This window comes from Neofelis nebulosa, chromosome 9 (genome assembly GCF_028018385.1).
Source record: "Neofelis nebulosa isolate mNeoNeb1 chromosome 9, mNeoNeb1.pri, whole genome shotgun sequence".
NCBI classification, from domain to species: Eukaryota; Metazoa; Chordata; class Mammalia; order Carnivora; family Felidae; genus Neofelis; species Neofelis nebulosa.
Window position 1 is genome coordinate 77,396,918 of NC_080790.1, and position 21,290 is coordinate 77,418,207.

The window sequence follows — 21,290 nt, forward strand, 5'->3', positions numbered from 1 at the left end:
ATATTAGCCTTGTTAATGACACTTATCACCCACATTAGCATTTACTGTCAATGATTTACGAGTAGACAATGCACTTTGTCAGTCGCAAGCTTTTTCTCAATTCTGCTACTTCACTTCTTTCCTCCTTAGCTTTAGAATGGACAAGGAAAAAAACATATGGACTAAAAATTATAAAATAAAAAGCTGTCCTGAAACAGACACTGTTAAGTGTTGAATCACTTGTACCTTGCAGAGAAATGTAGAAACATTGTTAAGCAAGAAGAGTCTAATTCATGCTGGTAAGTTTCCCTACAATTAAAATAACTTGTGTATGTTCTACTGAAAATTTCTACAGTTTTAAAAATAGCATAAAGGCAAAAAAAAAAAACAAAAAACTAAAGGCAGATATTTTTCAACAGATAAAAATCAATCAATACAGTGAACCATATTAATAGAGTAACAGACCAAAACCACATGATCATTTCAATCAATGTAGGAAAAAAAAATCTGACAAAATTCAACACCCTTTCATAATAAAAACATTCAATAAGCTAGCAATAGAAGGGAACTTCTTCAGCCTGATAAAAAGCACTTAGGAAAAGCCCACAGCTAACATCATACTTAATAATAAATGACTGATCTGCCGAAGACCAGAAATAATACAAGGATATCTGCTTTGCCACTTCTGTTCAACACTGTACTGGCGGTTCTAGTCAGGGCCAGAAAATAAAATAAAAAGAATCCAGTTTGAAAACTAAACCTAGGCACGCCTGGGTGGCTCAGACAGCTAAACATCCAACTCTTGGTTTCAGCTTGGGTCATGATCTCTTGGTTTGTGAGTTTGAACCCTGCATCGGGCTCTGCGCTGATGGCATGGAGCCTGCTTGGGATTCTCTCTCTCTCACTCTCTTTCTCTCTCTCTCTGCACCTCCCCTGCTCATGCTCTCTCTCTCTCTCTCTCTCTCTCTCATGCTTTCTCTCTCTCTTGAAAGAAATAAACTTGAAAAAAAAAAAAAAGAAAACCAAATCTCTATTTTCAGATGTCATGATCTTGCATACAGAAAATTCTAAGGAATTCACAAAAAATCTATTAGAACTACTTGAGTTCAGCAAGGTTTCAGGAAACCAGATCAATATACAATCAACCATATCAATTGTTTTTCTACGCATTAGCAAAAAAAATAAAAATAAAAAATGAAATCAAGAATATATTCTGTGTACAATAGCATCAAAAGAACACTTAGGAATAAATTTCACAAAAGAAGTGCAAAACTTGCACTCTGAAAACCACAAAACAACACTGAGAGAAATTAAACCTAAATAAATGAAAGACATCTCATGTTCATGGATTAGAAGACTTAATATTGTGAAGATGCCAATACTTGCAAAAGGATACATACATTCAATTCAATCCCTCTCAAAATTCCAACTGCATTTTTTGGGCAAAAATGGCAATCTGATCCTAAATTCATATGGAAATTCAAGGGATCCAGAATAGCTAAAAAAATCTTAAGAAGTTGTAGGACTCCTATGTCTCAATTTCAAAAATTACTACAAAGTTACTGTAGTCAAAACTGTATGGTATTGCCATAAAGACAGACATATGATCAGTGGAATAAAATTAAGAGTCCAGAAATAAAACCTCAAATTTATAGTTAACTGATTTTTTTTTTTATTTGAAAGAAAGAGAGAATGTGAGTGGGGGAGAGGGGCAGTGAGGGAGAGAGAGAGAGAGAGAGAGAGAGAGAGAGAGAGAGGAGAGAATCCCCAAGCAGGCTCCAACTCAGCACGGAGCCGGATGCAGGGCTTGATTCTACAACCCTGGGATCATGACCTGAGCCAAAATCAAGAGTCAGATGCTCAAAACCAACTGAGCCACCCAGGTACCCCTATAGTCAACTGATTTTTGACAAGGGTACCAAAATCGTTCAATGGGGAAAGAAGAGTCTTTTCAACAATGGTGCTAGACAACTGGATATCCACATGCAAAAGAATGAATTTGGACCCCTCCATCACAACATATAAAAAACTAACTCAAAATGGATCAAAGATAAATGTAAGAGCCAACGCTCTAAAACTCTTAGAACAAAAGATAAGCATAAATCTTGTGACCTTAAATTAGTCAAGTTTCTTTGAGTTGACATCTAAAACACTAGTAATCAAAAAGAAAATAGATAAATTGGACTTAATCAACATTAAAAACTTTTATTTCAAAAGACACCATCAAGAAAGTGAAAAGATAAGCCACAGAAGGAAGAAAAATATTTGCAAATCATGTATATCAGACACTTTTATCCAGAATATATAAAGAACTCTTACAACCCAACAATACAAAACAAAACAATTAAAAAGTAGGCAAAGGATCTAAATAGACAGTTCTCTAAAGAAGATATACAAATGGCCAAAAAGCCATGAAAAGATGTTCAACATCATTAGCTATAAGTGAAAATGCAAATTAAAATCATGACAACCACTGCACACCAAACAGGATGTTTAAAATAATAAAGCCATAATAACAAGTGTGAGTGAGGATGTGAGAAATTAGAACCCTCATACTTTGCTATTGGGAATGTAAAAATGGTATAGTTGCTTTGGAAAATAGTTTAACAGTTCCTCAAAAGTTTTAACATAAAGTTACCATATGAGCCAGCAACTCCAATGCTAACTAACTATATACCCGAGAGAACTGAATACATAAGTTCACACCAAAACTTATACACAAATGTTCACAGCAGCATTATTCAAATAGCCAAAAAGTGGAAACAATCCAAGTGTCCATCATCAGTGGAATGGATAAACAAAATGTGGTATATCTGTACAAAGGAATATTATGCAGCCACAAAAAGGAATAAAGTACTAATACATGCTATGACAATTATCCTAGATGCCAAGTGAAAGAAGCCTGAATAAAAGGCCACATATTGTATGATTCCATTTACACAACACAGGTAAATCCAAAGAGACAGAAAGTAAGTTAGTGGTTGCCAAAGACTGTGAAGAAAGGGCAATGGTGATCAACAGCTAATAGTTTGGGGTTTCTTTTTTGAATGATCAAAATTATTCTAGAATTAGTGCTGATAGTTGCACAACCTTGTGAATATACTAAAAGTCGCTGATATGTACACTTTAAAGGAGTAAATTTTATGGTTCACTAATTATACTTCAATTTTAAAAAGCAATTATTTACAAATGAGTAAAGAAAAATAACAGTTTTATAGAGCTGTTGAATCAACGTTGTACACCTGAAACTAATGTAACATTGTGTCAACTTTATTCAAATAAAAGTAAATAAAATTTTAACAAGAAGTAATACAGATACAAATATTCTTATTACACATTTATTTGCACAATTTTCCCCATACATTTGTTGTCTTTTAAAACTTGTTTGTGATACACACAAAGAAAAAAATTTATTTAAATATGTGGTAAAGTGTAACAATCATTTTCTTCATGCAATCTGAGTTTTGTTTTGTACTTTAGAAAGATCTTCCCCACTCCAAAATTAAAGAATAAAAATGATTTTTTAAAAAGTAACAATTTGTGTGGATGTATATTAACTCAACATTTACAAATTTAATGATCCATTGTTTGTAGCTATCCCTGTCAAGAATTCTACCGTTAACTCAAATAATTTAGAGGTAAATATTAACTAACCTCAAATATGGCAAGTTCATACATATATCTTACCCAAGACTACTTTGCTATGAAAATGACATGATAAATAAATTCCAAATTAAACATACCTATTTATGTCTTTAGTTATGCTAATTACATATTTTACAACGAAGTAGCAGAACCTTAATAATATTACTGAATTGGCATCTAATGTCTACATTCCCTACTAATAGGATCATAATTTAAAAAAATTCAAAACTACAGATTGGCTGGCTAATGGTCCACCAAGAGGTCTAGACACCTGATTTCCTCATTTCATTCTGTAATTTCCGTTAGTATAAAGTAACTGTTGTGTTAATGCACCATCTTGAGTAAAGATTCGAACTTTGAACAACATCCACCATTCTTTTCCATTACCATTGATTTTATAGAACTGTACAGCTTTGGGAGGTATAACCACTTGCTAAATAAATTAACATTTCTAGATTTTGAATTTTCAAGTAACCTATCTTCACTGCGGTGCACGGGAAAAAAATCTTGGTTTTCCAAAAGCCACCCCCCACCCCCATGACTTTTGGAAATATTTACTGACACAAAATAAACTGTTTACAATTATGGAGTGAATGCTCTTTTCTCCGAATCTCTGACTTCCTGTTTCTCTTCCAAATCCCAAAAGAGAAAGAAAAAAAAAAAAAAAAGTAAGAATTCATCTATTGAGGCTTATCCTGATGAAGCTCAGGGTTAGCCACTCACATTCTTTAATTCGCTCCTCTTAAGGGACGGCTTAACTTGGCCAGGTAACTATTTCTTTTCCAAAGCAGAAAGGATGTCTTTCTTGACCACACTGAGGCTTGCCTTGTTTAAGAAGGCTCCTGACCACCAACCAGCCCCACTTGGGCTACGCCTGCCCATTGCTGGCCCTGCCAGGAGCAGCCGTGCTCCCCACCCCACAGCTCCTCGGGGACCCACGCGGCGGTGCGGTAGAGGCTTGCGACGGGCATTTTCACAAAGAGAGCAGTGACCTGCAGGTAGGACAGCACCAGAGCTCTGACGCGTAAATCGTTCAACTCGCTCTTTCCACAGAGTTTCACACATCAAAATCGAGGGCTCGGATGTTCCGTCTTTTAAAAAGTGGTCTAATAACTTCAGGGCCAGCGCCGTTTCGTAGTAGGTCACCTAAGGGCACTTTGACATTCCGGCAACTCGAGGGGTTCTTGCAACTTTTGGGAAGTTTCACCCAAGAGATCACAGCGCGGCTCCCAGGAAGCCGAGGCCGAGCCGCAGCATCCCTAGCTGCTCGGGCCCCTGGGGCAGGGACGCGGGGGCGCCGGCTGCACCCCCCCCCCCAGAACAGCCCCCACCGCGCCACACACCCAACCCCGCGTTTTCAAACAAAATGTCACGGGAGACCAGGGGGCGAGGAGCCGGCGGCCACCAACCTCGGCCGAGACCCCAGTCCTGGAGGCAGCGAGGGGGCGATGCCGAGTGCCGGGGCTGCGGCGGCAGGCGCGGGGGCGAGTCCCGCTCCATCCTGCTCCAGCCGGCTCCACCGCCCTGGTCCCCGCCCGCCGGCTCTGCCCGCCGCCCCCAACCGCCGCCCGGCAAGCCCCCCGGGACGGCGCGCTCTCGAGGGGGCGGGGATCCCGGGCATCCGAGCCGCTGGGCTCGCCCCTCAGCTCCGGGCCCTCTCCATCTGCCTACCTCTGCTGCGGGACCCTGGCTGCAGTGCCCGAAGTCCTGGCCGCGCCTGGCGCGGGGCTGCCGGGACTCTCCGCGGGTGCCCGCCTTGCTCCAAGCCTGGAGAGGGCCGGGGCAGGGCACCGCCTTCTCCTAGGACTGGAGGCCAGAGTAGCCAATCGGATGCGCAGCCGGCCGCCTGTCGTCACTTGAGGGTGTGGCTACGACTTTGACTCCTCCTAGGCCCTGCCTCTGGAGGGAGTTGTGTCCTATTCTGTCTGCCCCTAGTTTTCAACATACCTACAGCTCAGAGGTTGTCACCTCCGTTCCATCCTCCCTACCTCGGCCCAGCATCCACCGGTTTGGTCTCCCAGCCTGAAGTCTCTCCTCTTGCCAATCCGTCCTTCGCCCTCTTGCCAGGTTGCCTGTCCTCAAGTGCACTTTTGAGGTACACCCTGCCGAAGACCTTCGTTGACTTTCTTTCGCTTAAATTATCAAGAACAGACTTCCCAGGCCAGTATTCGAGGCCTACAACCTACTTTTTCAGGTTTATTTTTCACAACTGCCCTTCACACCAGAGTCTTGCTGTGCAATTCCCCCACCCCAGGGAAGTCCATTTGGAAAGTTCACCTACTATTTCCTACGTCCCCTTTAAAAGTTCTAACTGTTCTCTAAGACACAACTCAGATTATCTTCTCCACATAACCATGACTGTTACTCCTAGCAATAACCCCTTCTCTTGTTTCTGTTCCCTGAGCATTTAGGTTTTTACTCCCCTTGGCACTTAGCTCATTCTGCCTTAGGTACCGCTCCTTATCTCTCCATTAGACTGTGAGCTCTTTGAAAGAAGGATTCATTTTCTTCCTTTTTGCAGCCTCCTCCGCACCCAGCACAGAGCATTGGGTAAGAAGATGAGTGATAATTTTAATCTAATTGGATTTTACATCCCAAGATGGGGTCTGGCAAGGACAATCTCAAGGGGGAAAATTAGAATACTAAATACCGTGGGTAATCCTTCTGCAGGTCATAAAGTGAGGTGAGACAAATTACTCTCTTTGGTTCACAGCTGGCCAATTAAGAATGTCAGAGGGCTTTTTCCATTACCATCTCTTTTTTTTTTTTAATCTTATCTCACCTTATATAGAAAATGCATAAGAGATAAAGATTTTCAAACTTCCTTAGAGAGAAAGCAATAAGTGAGTACAACTAAAAGGCCAGTGAGCAAGTATCAAACTTCCATATTTCTTCCAGATGAGCACTAATTTTGGACTGGATCCCAGACTACCCCCACACATCAAATTCCTTTTGCCTTCTGTGGGAGCTGATGATGCATATCACATGAAAAATTGTCTCCAAACAGTTTTGGCCAACAAACAGGCTGGACTGGGCTCATTTTACAGAGCATGCAGGAGTTAAATAAACAGAGTTTAAGTAACTTGCATAATTTAACGCAGCAAGTCAGTAGAGACCAAAGAACTAAGTGCGAGAGAAAGAATGCCAAAATAGAATCACTTCCGTTTGTGAGTCAGAATACTAAACAGACTAAGAGAGCTCAGTGAATAAAGTCACTCATGAAAAGAAGCTTTCTACACATGGCTGCCACCCTTGTAAATTTCAGCCAACATTTACTTACTGTCACCTTTTTCTAGAAACATGACTCAATTTGTTTGGCTATGGTGAATACAGTGGAATGGCATCCGGTTTCTGGATGTGCTAAGAAAAATACATGGTACAATGGAATATTATTTAGCAACAAAAAGAAATGGGGTGTTTATAAATGATACAGCATAGATAAATTTTGAATATATTATGCTGGGGTGCCAGGGTGGCTCAGTCGGTTGAGTGTTGAACTCCTGATTTTGACTCAGGTCGTGATCCCAGGGTCATGGGAGCGAGCCCCGCATCAGGCTCTGTGTTGAACATAAAAAGTGTTTGAGATTCTCTCTCTCTCCCTCTTCCTCTCTCTCTTTCCCCCCTCCTACTCCTCTCCCCTGCTCACACACACACTCTCTGTCTCTGAAATAAAAAAGAAAAAAAGAAAGAAAATATTATGCTAAGTGAAAGAAGCCAGTCACAAAAAGTCACATTTTAGGTGATCTTATTTACATGAAATGTCCAGAGTTGACAAATTTATAGAGCCAGGAAGTAGATTCGTGGTTGTGAGGGGCAGGGGAGGATGGGAGTGATGGCTAAAGGCAGAAGGGTTTCTTTGAGGAAATGAAAACATTTTAAAACTTGTGGTGATGACTGTACAACTCTATGAATATGCTAGAGGCCATTGACAGGTACAGTTTAAATGAGTGAATCGTATGCTATGTGAATTAAATCTCAATAATGCTGTTCTATAAAAGAAAAATACATGTTGAATTTTATGGTTTTTATATTCAGTAGTGGCAGTTGGAAAACATCTCTGACCAACCTTCCTGAATGTTCATGGCATTCTGTACCTTTGCTTCATAGTATTTACCTCATTGTAATATTATATTTATTTGTGATTATTTGATTGCCTGTTTCCCCCTACTAAACTGTAATGAGAGCAGAAACTGTGTGGTTTTTCTTTTTAATATTTATTTACTTTTGAGAAAGAGACATAGTGTGAGTGGAGGAGGGGCAGAGACAGAGGGAGGCATACAATCCAAAGCAGGCTCCAGGCTCTGAGCTATCAGCACAGAGCCTGACGTGGGGCTCGAATTCACAAACCCTGAGATCATGACCTGAGCCGAAGTCAGAAGGTTAACTGAACAAGCCACCAGGCACCCCTGCCTTTCCTCCTTAATATCCAGCATCTATATATCCAGCATCTAGTGAATGGCATATAGTAGGTGCACAATAAATATCTGTTAAATGAATGAACAAAGGTGGTTATTAAGTACTTATAATATCCCAAGCACCATACTAGATTCTGAGGACTACAAAGATGAGCAAAATAAACGTGGTTTCTGTCTTCATAGAGTTGTGGTCTAGGGGGAGAGATGCACATTCATTAAATATTCACACAAATAAATATATAATTACAAATTGCACTCAGTGTTCTAGAGGAAAAGCACAAAATGCTGTGCAACTGAATAATAAGGCGATCTGGCCTGGTCTTAGGAGTCAAGAAGGACTTCTTTGAGAGAATGACAGTTGAACTGAGGCCTGAAGGAACTAGCCAGACAAAAACAAAAGGATAATGGGCAGAGCATCCCAGGTTGTGGGAAGCACAGGTACCAGGCCCTGTGGTGAGGAGGAGCCTGAGACATTGGAGGGACCTAATGGAGACCAGAGAGGCCAGAACACAATGAGGCACAGTGAGCAAGGAGAGAAGTAGAGGAGGAGGAGGCTGTTGAAGAAAGAAGGCCAGACCATCTGGGGCCTTGAAGAACAAGGCTTCTCAAACTTTAATGGCGATCTTGTTAAAATGCAGATTCAGACGCCAGTAGGTCTGGGATGGGAACCAAGAATCTGCATTTCTAACAAGCTCCAGGGACACACTTTGAGTAGCAAGGCTGTGACTACAATTATTCCAGGAGCACAGGGAGTCCACTGAAGTGTTTTAAACAGAGACGTGACAAGACCAGATGTGACAAGAGTATGGAGGTGATTAGAAAAACACAAGTAGATTCAATGCAACCAGATGGGGAACTATTTCAGTCATTCTGGTGGGAAATGGTGGCAGCTCGGTAGCAGAGGTTATGGAAAAATGTGGCGGGTGACCAAAGCTGTTCTTTAGGAAGCTCTATCTAGCACGCAGCAAGAACAGCTAGGAGAGGGAGGAACAATTAGGAGCTAAGGGAGAGCCTCAGTGAACATCTGAACTAGGGCACTCAGGGTGAGAATGAAGTGCAGGCCATGGTGGAATTGGAAGGCTCTGGGTGGAAGAGATAAAAATAGTAGACAGGTGACACAATGCACCTAGTGTTCTTTCAAGTGCTTTAGCAAATGTAAACTCATGACTATTTTGTAATATAGGGACCATTACTATTCCCACCTGACAGATGGGACAACTGAGGCATAGAGGTTAAATCACTGCCCTAAGGGTACACAGATATTATATAATGGAACTGGGAATTCTGGTTTAACAGTAACCACTACTCTATACTACATCTCAGCTTCTTTCAAGAAATTGAATCTACAAGGTCTAACAATTGATTTGAAGATTGGGAACATGAGGGTCTGGGAGGCTTTGTGTAACTGGGAAATGAAGGTGCCATTAACCAAAGCAGAGAAGCAAGAAGGGAGGAATTAGTTAACAGGAAGAATAAGATTTGGCTTATATGTGCCAAGCACAAGCTGAGATGTCAGTGAAACGTCCAGCAGGAGAGCCAGCAGAAAATTAGTCAGGCTGAGCTGGGGAGAAAGGTCTGGGTTGGGGTATACATTTCAAGGTAAGGTGCATAGAGGGGAGAGTCTTGTGGATTGCAAAATGATTGCGGACCACGCAGCCATTTGGCATACCGGAAGCGGGAACAGCGAGGTTGGAAGGAGCAAGAATAAGGGAGCGGAGTAAATACTTGGGAAGAAAGATCTTCTTCTTTCATTCGATCACACATAAAATCCAACACAGGGAGGAGACACTGACCCCCACCTAGAATGAGCATGTGGCAGCTGGAGTAGAGAGAGTGGAAACCCCAGTTCAGAAACTAGAATTCCCAGCTCCTGGGGAAATATATCAAAGACAAGGGGAAGAAGTTTGGGAAAAAGAAATAAAGCTGGTAGGAATAAATTCTCACCTGCTGACTGGAATGCAAGCCTGGACTATAGGCTTGGACACTCCAAGCTATTTCTCTGCATCCCAGGAAAGCAGCAAATTCTGGGCACCAAAGAACTTGGCCTTCCTAGTAGAGATGGATAAAAGAGATGGCTGGGCTGATGGTGTGTTCCCGGTACCCAGGTTGTAATGACCTACTCAATCCTTTGGGTCTGCAGTGAAGGCAGGACCCCCTTCAAACTCACCTTATCTCACAGGTGAGCTGGACCCCCTCTATCATAGACTGGTGTGGGGAGAAGCTCATAGGTGGGTCCAGGTCAAGGCCAACACTGGTGGAGGTAAGAATTTAATGGGCATTGGTAAGACCACAGAGAAAGAACAAGTATGTACAGAGGAAAAAGAAAAACACTGGGCAGAGCTTTGCAGATCACTTATTTTAAGGGCAATTGAAAGGAAGAGAAGATTGAGGGGTAGTCGGCCATGGCTTGGTCAGGACCCATGAAGCTAAAAACAAAGACACCACACATGAGGGTCACACAGGAAGACTGTGACCCAGATAGTATAAGAGGCGCCTAGGGGGCTCAGTTGGTTAAGCATCCAACTTCAGCTCAGGTCATGATCTCACAGTTCGTGAGTTCAAGCCCTACATTGGGCCATCAGGCTCTGTGCTGACAGCTCAGAGCCTGGAACCTGCTTCAGATGCTGTGTCTCCCTCTCTCTCTCTCTGCCCCTCCCCTGCTCATGCTCTGTCTCTCTCTCTCAAAACTAAACAAACATTAAAAAAATTAGGTCATCTTCTTTAAAAAAGTATTAAATGTGAACTGATGATTTATTGTTTGGAGTCAGTACCTACCAGACAGAGGCAGCCATTCTGATACAGATCCATATCACAGCCAGTAACTAAAAATCTTCCCTCTCTCTTTTCATATTGCACAAAGGGTCCGTTTAAGCCAGAAGTAAAGGAATGAAAAACACAGCAAAACTGACCACAACATCCCCTGACACTGACAATTAGAGAAAAGACACATTATAAGGACATTATTGTGTGCTGTGTAATAATTGTAAAATGAAAAAGGAGGGGTGCCTGGGTGGCTCAGTTGGTCTAGCGTCCCACCTGGGCTCAGGCCATAATCTCGCGGTTTGTGGGTTTGAGCCCCACGTTGGGCTCTGTGCTGACAGCTTGGAGCCTGGAGCCTGCTTCGGATTCTGTGTCTCCCTCTCTCTCTCTGCCCCTCCCCTGCTCACACACACACTCTCTCTCTCTCTCAAAAATAAAATAAACACTGGGGCACCTGGGTGGCTCAGTTGGTTAAGCATCCGACTTCAGCTCAGGTCATGATCTCGCGGTCTGTGAGTTCAAGCCCCGCATCGGGCTCTGTGCTGACAGCTCAGAGCCTGGAGCCTGTTTCGGATTCTGTGTCTCCCTCTCTCTCTGACCCTCCCCCATTCATGCTCTGTCTCTCTCTGTCTCAAAAATAAATAAATGTTAAAAAAAATTTTAAAAATAAAATAATCATTAAAATTTTTTCTTAAAAACAAGGGAAGAAAATTTTCCCTTAAAAAAAAAGTATCCTCAAAAGACTGGAAAAAGCAGAAGTGAACAGGATGGCAGAGAATACTTGGTGAGGAGGTGGGGTCTGAGCTGGGGAAAGATTTGGTGAATCAGAAGGAACTGGTTACCTCATTGATGGTTTGGGGATGGGTGAACCTCTTGAGCCCAGGAGGCAATAGCCCGTATATATGAATGAATGAATGAATGAATGAATGAATGAATGTGGTATCCATGAGGTAGATTAAACCATCCTACACAGCTGGAAGGAAAGAGGTTTACATCATCAGTTTACATCAGTTTGCATCAGTTTACAGTCCAGTCCTAACAACTGACACTGAGGTGTTGAGAAACAAGACCTACCACAACATTATCCAAAGTGTGTGTATCAGGTTTCTTCTGTCATTGCCTATGGGATAGGGATACAGCATGGATGATTCAGAAAACCTGGCGGGGCCACTGAAGAGGTATTTGATTGGCACTGAACTGAATCAAGTACAATGCCAGTACACATAAGCTATTGTAAACTTACATGAAGCATTTATTTGAAGGATAGCCGATACATAGCAGGAAAATCCCGAGTTGAAGTGAGGAGAAGTGGGGAGATGAAGTAAGGAAATGTACAAATGAGAGGGCTGTATGTAGGGAAAGAAGAGGGTCAATGTTGTGTTGAACTCAAGAGGTAGGTGGGTTTGCTCTGAGCCTAGCTGGAGTAATCTGAGATGATTTGGCAGCAGTATTTCGAACAATTGGAAGGAAAAAGTAATTACTTGGATCCTTGTTTTCAATAGTCTCTTCCTTCACTTAACCAAATTCATATGGTGACCCTGTACTTGGAACTTTAGTGCTATGTTACCCTGTTGTACACTCAAATCAATATAAAAACCTTGTTTTAGTTCCCCATAGCCATTTTTGTTTTACAACATTTTGTTTCCCGATTATAAAAGCAATAAAAATTCATTTTCACTGGAAACGATAGAGACAGAACAACGAAAAAAGTTTAAATTACCCACAGTTCATCATTCATAAACACTATTATGCTGTTGTCTTTCCATTCAGGGTTTATTTCTATATGCTGTTTTCCCTTAATGAGATTTCCTTGTAAAATTATGTTGAATGCACACTTTTTATCCTGCTCTCACACTAAGACTCTACTGTGAGCCTTTTCTTTGTCGTTAAGTATTACTTTAAAACATTTTTAATGACTAGCTAATATTCCACCATACAATTTTACCCTAATGTATTTAACTATTCTCTTGTTAACATACAATTGTATTCTTTCCAGTTTCCCCCTAGTATAAAAACAACATAACCGTTTCAATGTTTTTGTGCTTTCCAAATATAACAGTCCTTTGGAAGACTTTTTTCATAGCAGCTTTCTTGAGATATGCTTCACATACTATACAATTGACTTATTTAAAGTGTACAATTCGATGATTTTTAGTGTAGTCACAGATGTGCGCTGTTTAATTTTGTCTGCACCAAATCGGAAAATTCTGGTCAGCTCTGGATTAGCAAGAATTGGGCTTTGGCCCGGTTCCGGAGACACAAAGCTAACCAGGTTTTATTCTTACAGACCGTTCCATCTTTGGGGGGCTTTCTCAACATGAAACCACATGTCTTCCAAGAGACACCTGTTGCCTTCATGTTTTCTCCTTATACACTAACGTGCACCCTTAACTTTCTAACTGGCACAATTTCACCAGGGACAATGGGAATGCGGTGGCCCATTTGGGGAAATTTTGACACGAATGAGGTTGTTCATTTGAGAAGTACCTCAGAACAAAAAAAGAGAGAAAGCTTCTTAAGGAGATTGACTTGTTTGTCTAAAAGAGAGAAAATTTTGTTTAAGCTTAGAGACACCTTCTTTATTTTTTGTGCTTCAGGAATGAATGAGACCTCACGTTTTAATTTATGGCTCGATAGAGTTGTCAAGGAGTCAAGTTACATCCAAATCAACTACATATCACTCTCTTTTGTGTGTATATAGGTAACATTTATTCTTCTCTATCTAAACTTTCTTCCCCCTCCTCACAGAGGGATCATAATCAGCTTTTTTACAGGAACAGTTTCACATTTGTCTGAAGGTGGCTCCCTCATGTTTCCCTTTCCTTTCCTTTCCTTTCCTTTCTTCTTTCCTTTCCTCTTCTTCTTTTTCCTTCTCTTGGGAAACTTTAGAGATTAAATAATTTTAAAGAACCATTCAGTTGTTATGTGCTCACCCCAAGAATAGTCCAGACAAGCAGTCAAAAGTATCTAAAAAAAAAAAAAAAAAAGAAAAGAAAGAAAGAAAAGAAAAGGTTATTAAACTATGTGTCTTCTTATTGGCACTAAAAAGTATATCTACACAATAGGCTGCATAACGCTATGAGGTGAGAAGAAAAGCCTTTAATTTTAGGACGAAAGAATAATTTCTGTCATGATTGAGAGTCTTTAAAAATTAGTTTACCATATAAAAATGTCAGCCCAACAGTTTTGTTTGTTCAAGACCAGGGTTAAATTTCTTATGATTCAAACTTCTTAAATTTTTTATTTTGGTTTTATGAATTAAGTAAATTACCACTGTTTCCACAACTTGCTTTAAGTAAAAAGTTACATGTATAAAATTGTATTCAACTAAATGGAATGAAATGACTGTTCAAAAGGTTTAATTTTGTGAAATTCTTACAATGCTACAAATGATAGGCATTTAATGTGTTAGCTATGTTATCATTTCCAGGTTTTTAACTAACTTCAAAACCTTAGGCAAATCATTAATTTAATTAATAAATAATCTTTGGATGTACAGGCAGTTTCTAGAAGAAGAAACAAATATAAAACATTAGTCACTAAACGTAGTTTTAAGTTACCTTTATCGCTTAAATTGACAATAGATTAACAAAATATGCAAATACACTTGGATGACACACATTTTAGTTATTTTTCCTCCTCAGATTTGTTAAAATTATGTGAAATAAATATTGAAGAAAAAAAATAGTTAGACAGCATTTGGTTTTCAATTCTTTAGCTTTCTTTTGTGCCTGAAAAAAAGAAAAGTTAGTTACCTTGGATGAACGTGACAATATAATATTTTTTTAAAACATAAGTATATACACAATGATAATGCATATGCTTTTCTGTTTTTAAGAAAGTCATAGTTTATTTATTTATTTATTTTTAAATGCTTATTTATTTTTGAGAGAGAGAGAGAGAGAGTGCATGAGTGGCAGAGAGAGAGAGGGAGACAGAGAATCCAAAGCAGGCTCTGCACTAAGAGCAGAGAGCCCAATGCAGGGCTCAGACTCACAAACTGTGAGATCATGACCTGAGCTGAAGTCTGCCACTTAACCGACTGAGCCACCCAGGCGCCTCAGTCATAGTTTATTTAGATGGTAAATTTACTGTGATATATACATTGTTTTATTTATTTTATTACTAAGTTACTTATATTCTAAAACCATAAAGGCTTAAAATGAATACCTATTTGCATATTTATAGATCTGTATATGAATGTGGCAATGAATACATATAAAGGTGTATCAATAAATCCTTTACTGCAGACCATTATGTGACTAATCTACAAAAAGAGTAATATTAGAGTTTTGATCTTTTTTTTTCTATAAAATGGGTATGTTGTTTTAGGTACAGATCAGTAGAAGTCACTAAATTCTTTTGCTCACTCATGGTGCTTCTTGACATAGTCCTAAATCATTTTTTAAGAGTCCCTATTTTAGGATGCCTGGCTGGCTCACTCAGTACAACATGTGACTCTTGATCTTAGCATTAAGTTCAAGTGCCACATTGGGTATAGAGCTTACTTAAAAGTAAAATCTTTAAAAAAAAAAGAGTCCTTACTTTTGAAAAAAGTTAAATTCCTAGCAATCATTGTTTACTGCAATGTTTTTACAACTTTGCTGCAAATTGTTAGTCTTTAGATATTTATCAATCTGTCTCTTAATCATTTTTGATGTTGCCTTTTCTAAATTCAACCCTCAAATTCTGAATAATAAAGCTGTTAAGATGCTTTTTATGACTGAACTATTTTTCAGTTTCCTAAATGACTAGTAGGCAAGACAAAGAATTGTTCCATTCGCTATAAAAGAAAGGAAAATAGGAACATCAGGTTTGTCTAAAATTCTCCAAATTGTAAAATTCTCCAAAACCTGTATGAGAGTTCCTTTCTTTTTTTTTTCTTTTTTTGGCAAATTTAGGATGAAGAAAAAAACTGACAATAAAAAAGAGTTTATCTTCTTAGGCAAATTATGCTTATGTAAAATGTCTTTCTCAAAATCAAATATGCAGGATTGTGTACGTTCTAGGATTGTATACTTTTGAAGTTTTTTTTTTTAAACATGCTCATGTATAATCACAAAGATTGGTACAATGACTCTCTGTCAAAATGTGTTTCCTAGGATCCTAGATTCACAATCTGTATTTCCCTTTGTTTATGAAAAGTCTGAATAAACACTAGCAGTATTAATTCAAATACCTGGTAATCTTCAGAGATCTATTGTTTATTTCAGCATTTCATTGAGTAATCAAAACACAGCCACCTTGTCTGACAGTGTGACAGCAGTAGGAAAAGGTATAAAAACTTCAATTGATTTTGTAATGGTTCCCATGCTATATAGATTCTTCTGTTGACAGAAAACGCTCATCACTTCTCAGCGGGTCACCACCTAATCTTTATACAATATTGTATTGCCCTTTCTATATCACCACAGCACTAACATAGCCACTGTCCTTCCTTTCCGTGAAAAGAGAACCCTGTGATTACGTAACCCCTACCAAGGAACTCTCCTTGTCCCTTACAGATCTTGGAGAAACACCTTGCATATCTCTGATATAATTTTATAATCATTTATACTTAAACTAAAAGTTGCCAAAGAGGCTAGGCTATCACAAATTTACCCTGGAAATTTAAGCTTCTCACAGAAATTAAATCAGTTCAGTCACCATATTAACTGCTCTTGCCTAGGCCTGCCAACTAACAAAACATAAAATATTTGTACTGATAGTGGATATTGTTAGTCTATGATTTCAAAATGCTTTAGAAACAGAGTTCCTGACCACCTCAGGAATCCTTATAAAATAGACTGTGAAATAAAGAACGTTGAGATGTTTTGCTTGGGATAGACACAATAAAAGTGAGAATTTAACAAAAATCCTTTCTGACATTACCCGCAATAGCCGAGAGAAAGAAATTAGTCATGATATAGAGGCAACATTAGTGGGGTAATTTTAAGAAGTATTGCTGATGTTTGTATTGTATATCCTATTTGTCAAATATTTATAGCTCATTCCTTCATTTCCTTTGTGACTTTGCTCAAATATAACCTCATGAGTGAAGTCTTCTCTATTTTAAAAATTTTTTTTAATGTTTATTTTTGAGAGAGAGAGAGAGACAGAGGTGAGTGGGAGAGGGGCAGAGAGAGAGACAGAATCCGAAGCAGGCTCCAGGCTTCGAGCTGCCAGCACAGAGCCCAACACGGAGCTTGAACTTAGGAACTGTGAGATCATGACCTGAGCCGAAGTCGGACGCTTAACTGACTGAGCCACCCAGGTGCCCCTTCTCGGACTATTTTATATGAAATAAGAAACTTCTCCTCCCCCCATCCTGCTTTATATTACTTTATAGCAGTTTGTGTATTGTCTGTCTTTCCCAGTAGAATATAAACTCCATGAGGTTCTTTGCTCTATTTAGTCCTGCCATTTTCAATGCCTGGAGATGCCTAGTATACAGTGGGCACTGAATAAATGTTTGTTAAATAAATAAAATACCTTCCTAACTCTATTGCACTTAGCAGTTTTCATTTTGTCATTCAACATACAGTACCTTTCATCTTTTCAGCACTGTGCTGAGATCTGATAATGAACAGTGAGTAGCCTCTGCCTTCAGGGAGGTTACAGTATAGTCAGAGGCAAATGTCAAGTAAATTGGCCACTAAAGCACAGTATAATAGAGGTTGTGTTAGGTAGATATACCGGACACTGTGGGACCATGTAGCAGACTCTTGTAGCCCAGCTTTAAAAAAAAAAAAAAAAAAAAAAAAATTTTAATGTTCATTTATTTTTGAGAGAGAGAGAGAGACTGAGTCAGAGCACAAGCAGGGGAGGGACAGAAAGAGAGGGAGACACAGAATCCAGTGCAGGCTCCAGGCTCCAAGCTGTCAACACAGAGCCCAACACAGGGCTCAAACCCATGAATCATGAGATCATGACCTGAGCCAAAGTCAGCCACTTAACCCACTGAGCCACCCAGCACCCCTTGTGTAGCCTAGTTTTGAAGGAATCAAAGAAGAATTCCTGGAGAAAGTACAGTTCTAACAAAGACACAAAGGACAAGGAGCTAATCCAGATGGGCAGTTTGGAGAGTCAAAAGTGTTTCACTCTTAGAAAAGGGTGTACAGTGAGAGAGGATGTTGGAAAACTGAAGACTTTCCCTCCCCAAGGGCACTGATTTGTTTCATGTGTTCAAGTCTTTGCATGCGGTGCTCCCTCTGCCGGGAATGGCTGGAATGCCACCTGTTTACCGCACAGTCACTTCTACGTCCTGAGAAACCTCTGGTTTCTTCTTTGTCCCATCTCTATTACCAGTGTTTCCTCCGTTCAAGCCCCTAGCAATGCTTTTCCTCAATGCCAGATGGATTTCCTTAGAGAACAGAAAATATGTCTCAGGTACTTTGTATCATTAGGCACTAGGAAACCAAAAGACCTGGCACAGAGTAGGCACTCACTAAATATTTGTTGAATGAATGAGTGAATAATTAGTTCTGCTTCTGAATGTCATTTTCTGATTCTATTACTTGGAGGGAGGAGTAATGACTGGAAAATCCCATGACCATCCCACACCAAAAAAAAAAAAAAAAAAAGAGAGAGAGAGAGAGAGAGAGAGAGACAGAATGACTGCAGAGTGAAAAAATCATCTAAATATAGATATTGACAGATCTATTGGTGTATCTATTTTGTCCATCTATCTATCTGCCTATCTGCCTACCTATCCATCCAGCCATCCATTTATCCATCTATCCATGTTCTAGCTGGTGCTTAATTAGTAAAAGAGGTAAAGAACCACAAATGTGTCATATTCCATAAACTTGTCAATATATGCCTCCAATTAGTTCTGTGAACACATCTGTATTCTGTGAGATGGGGCTTTCATTCAGGATATTTATTAGGGACCACCTTTCTGTTGGAGGTGAAGAGGTAGGATTGGAGAGAGAAATGTGATGTAGGCTCGCCGAAGCCTCAGGAAATGCCATGGGGAGTCCTAGAGCACATACGACCTCAATCGGAGTTGTCCCATAGTGACCTGAAATATACCAAGAATGCTATCAGTTTATCAACGGTTGGATGGAAGGGTGTGTGCTTGGGCGTGGCAATAGTCTAGGGAAACCCTGATTGGAGCGATAGCTGGGGTCTATGTGGTCACCAAATTCTGAACAGCTTGGGCAGCAAGTACTTCCTTGAAGTAGGACCTCTGTGTCCACTGCAGTTATTATTCCATAAGCATGCAGTCACAATTTCCAACGAGGAAGGTTATATTCAAATTTCCCTGACAAAAATGTGTCTATTTAAAAAGGTGTGGAAAGGGGCGCCTGGGTGGCTCAGTCTGTTAAGCGTCCGACTTCGGCTCAGGTCACGATCTCGAGGTCCGTGAGTTCGAGGCCCGCGTCGGGCTCTGGGCTGATGGCTCAGAGCCTGGAGCCTGTTTCCGATTCTGTCTCCCTCTCTCTCTGCCCCTCCCCCGTTCATGCTCTGTCTCTCTCTGTCTCAAAAATAAATAAACGTTAAAAAAAAAATTTAATAAAAAAAATAAAAAGGTGTGGAAAGCAACAAAGATGTATGATGGAAATCATTATATTGGAAATACACTACAAACACACTTTTCTCAGAGACATTATTGGAATTTGAAGCATCACCATGTCGCTTCCTTTCTTAAAGTTTGATGGCCAATACTTTTATGCCAGGATTTTGGTTTGCTTTATCCCAAACGACATCTAACATTTTCCATGGTAGATTGCAGATCACTCTCTCCTTTGAGGTACTGTGATTTTCATATTTTCCATCCCTTTTCCATGACATCAAGAGCCAAGTACCCAAACAAATTTCACTTAAACGGATTCATATGGTAGCTCTGCACTTTGAAGTTTAGTGTTAATCTTTAATATTGTAAAATACTTCTTCAAACCTATTTAAAATGTTTAATGTTTATTTATTTTTGAGAGAGGCAGAACTTGCGTGAAGGAGGGGCAGAGAGAGAGAGAGAGAGAGGGAGACACAGAATCTGAAGCAGGTTCCAGGCTCTGAGTTGTCAGCACAGAGCCCAATGCAGGACTCAAAACCATGAATGTCAAGATCATGACTTGAGCCAAAGTCAGATGCTCTACTGACTGAGCCACCTAGGCACCCCAAAACCCATTTTAAAGCAATGAAACCAATTGATCTCTTGGTACTTTTTCTTTCTTGTGGGGAATAAGCTTAGGAATTCCCTGAGCCTGCACTGATGGGTTAACAAGGCATAAAGAATTAGAAAGCCATAGGATGTACACACCTAAGACTGGGTAAACAAGATTAGGTAAGTAAGAATAGGTGAAGTGAAGCAAAAGTCCCAGTATAGGACAAAGGTGTAGGAAAAGGTAATCTCAGGGTGAAAACATTCAAGATGAGGTAAACAAGATTAGGTATTCAGAGCAGAAATGCCCCCCAACTTACTACTATAGCAGAAAGCTGCTTTCACAGGAAGGAAGGACCAAATTAGGTGAACAGGTAAATAGGGCTCTGGACAGCCGTGGGGCAAAGTTGCCCAGAGTGGAGCTAATTACCAAAAGAAAGGTGCCTTCTTGACCCTGAGGTAGCATGCTTTGTCTTTCTTGTCCCCTAGGCCAATTTAGGTAAACAGAGGTGGTTCCCCCCCATGTCTGCTATAAACAACCTTCTGCCTGGTGCCAGGATTTTGTTTTGTATTGACCCAAACCCCTAACACTGCGTGTCTTCAAAATCCCCTTTCCCTCACACCCATGAGTTAATGTTCATGATTTTCATTGTCTCTTTGTGCACTCCCATCACCACGTTTGTAAGCCTTCTGATCCTAATAAAAATGGAGCAAGGACCCTTACTTGTCTTGCCTCTTGTCTTCTCCCAGACATTAGCCTCTCTTGCATTTTCAATCCTGCATCCTGCTCTCTTGCTGGAAGAGAGAACTTCAGACCCAGAGTCTGCAATGCTTTCTTTTTTCTTTCTTCCTTTAAAATTTTTTTTAAACGTTTATTTATTTTTGAGACAGAGAGAGACAGAGCATGAACGGGGGAGGGTCAGAGAGAGAGGGAGACACAGAATCCAAAACAGGCTCCAGGCTCTGAGCGGTCAGCACAGAGCCTGACGCAGAGCTTGAACTCACGGACCGCGAGATCATGAACTGAGCTGAAGTCGGACGCTTAACTGACTGAGCCACCCAGGTGCCCCTCTTTTTTCCTTTTTTTAATATTTATGTATTTTTGGGAGAGAGACAGAGTGTGAGGGGGAGAGGGGCAGAGAGACAGGGAGACACAGAATCTGAAGCAGGCTCCAGGCTCTGAGCTGTCAGCACAGAGCCCGATGTTGGGCTTGAACTCATGAGCTGTGAAATCATGACCTTAGTTGAAGTCGGGTGTTTAACCCACTGAGCCACCCAGGTGCCCTTCTTGGTGCTTTTTCAATATAATAGATATAATTGAAGAATTTTGACCTAGTAAGAATTACCTTTTTGTGGGGAAAAAACGCCGCTTTCCATCTAAGTGTAAGAATTTTTTTCTTTCAGGC

General features: G+C 40.3%; 1 protein-coding gene and 1 long non-coding RNA gene across 7 annotated transcripts in view; both read right to left on the reverse strand.

The window, feature by feature from the left end:
* PLEKHH2 (pleckstrin homology, MyTH4 and FERM domain containing H2) overlaps nt 1-5,411 on the reverse strand; it is a 114,426-nt gene extending 109,015 nt beyond the window's left edge. For all 6 annotated transcript variants that reach the window (XR_009248687.1, XR_009248688.1, XR_009248689.1 and 3 more), the window contains exon 1: nt 5,296-5,411. The gene's annotated coding sequence lies outside the window, so the exon portion shown is untranslated. The remainder of the gene's footprint in view (nt 1-5,295) is intronic.
* A 6,617-nt stretch (nt 5,412-12,028) lies between these two features.
* Nucleotides 12,029-21,290, reverse strand: part of LOC131485183 (uncharacterized) — a 28,292-nt gene continuing 19,030 nt past the window's right edge. Inside the window, exon 2 of the long non-coding RNA XR_009248691.1 lies at nt 12,029-13,766. This is a non-coding gene — a long non-coding RNA (uncharacterized LOC131485183). The remainder of the gene's footprint in view (nt 13,767-21,290) is intronic.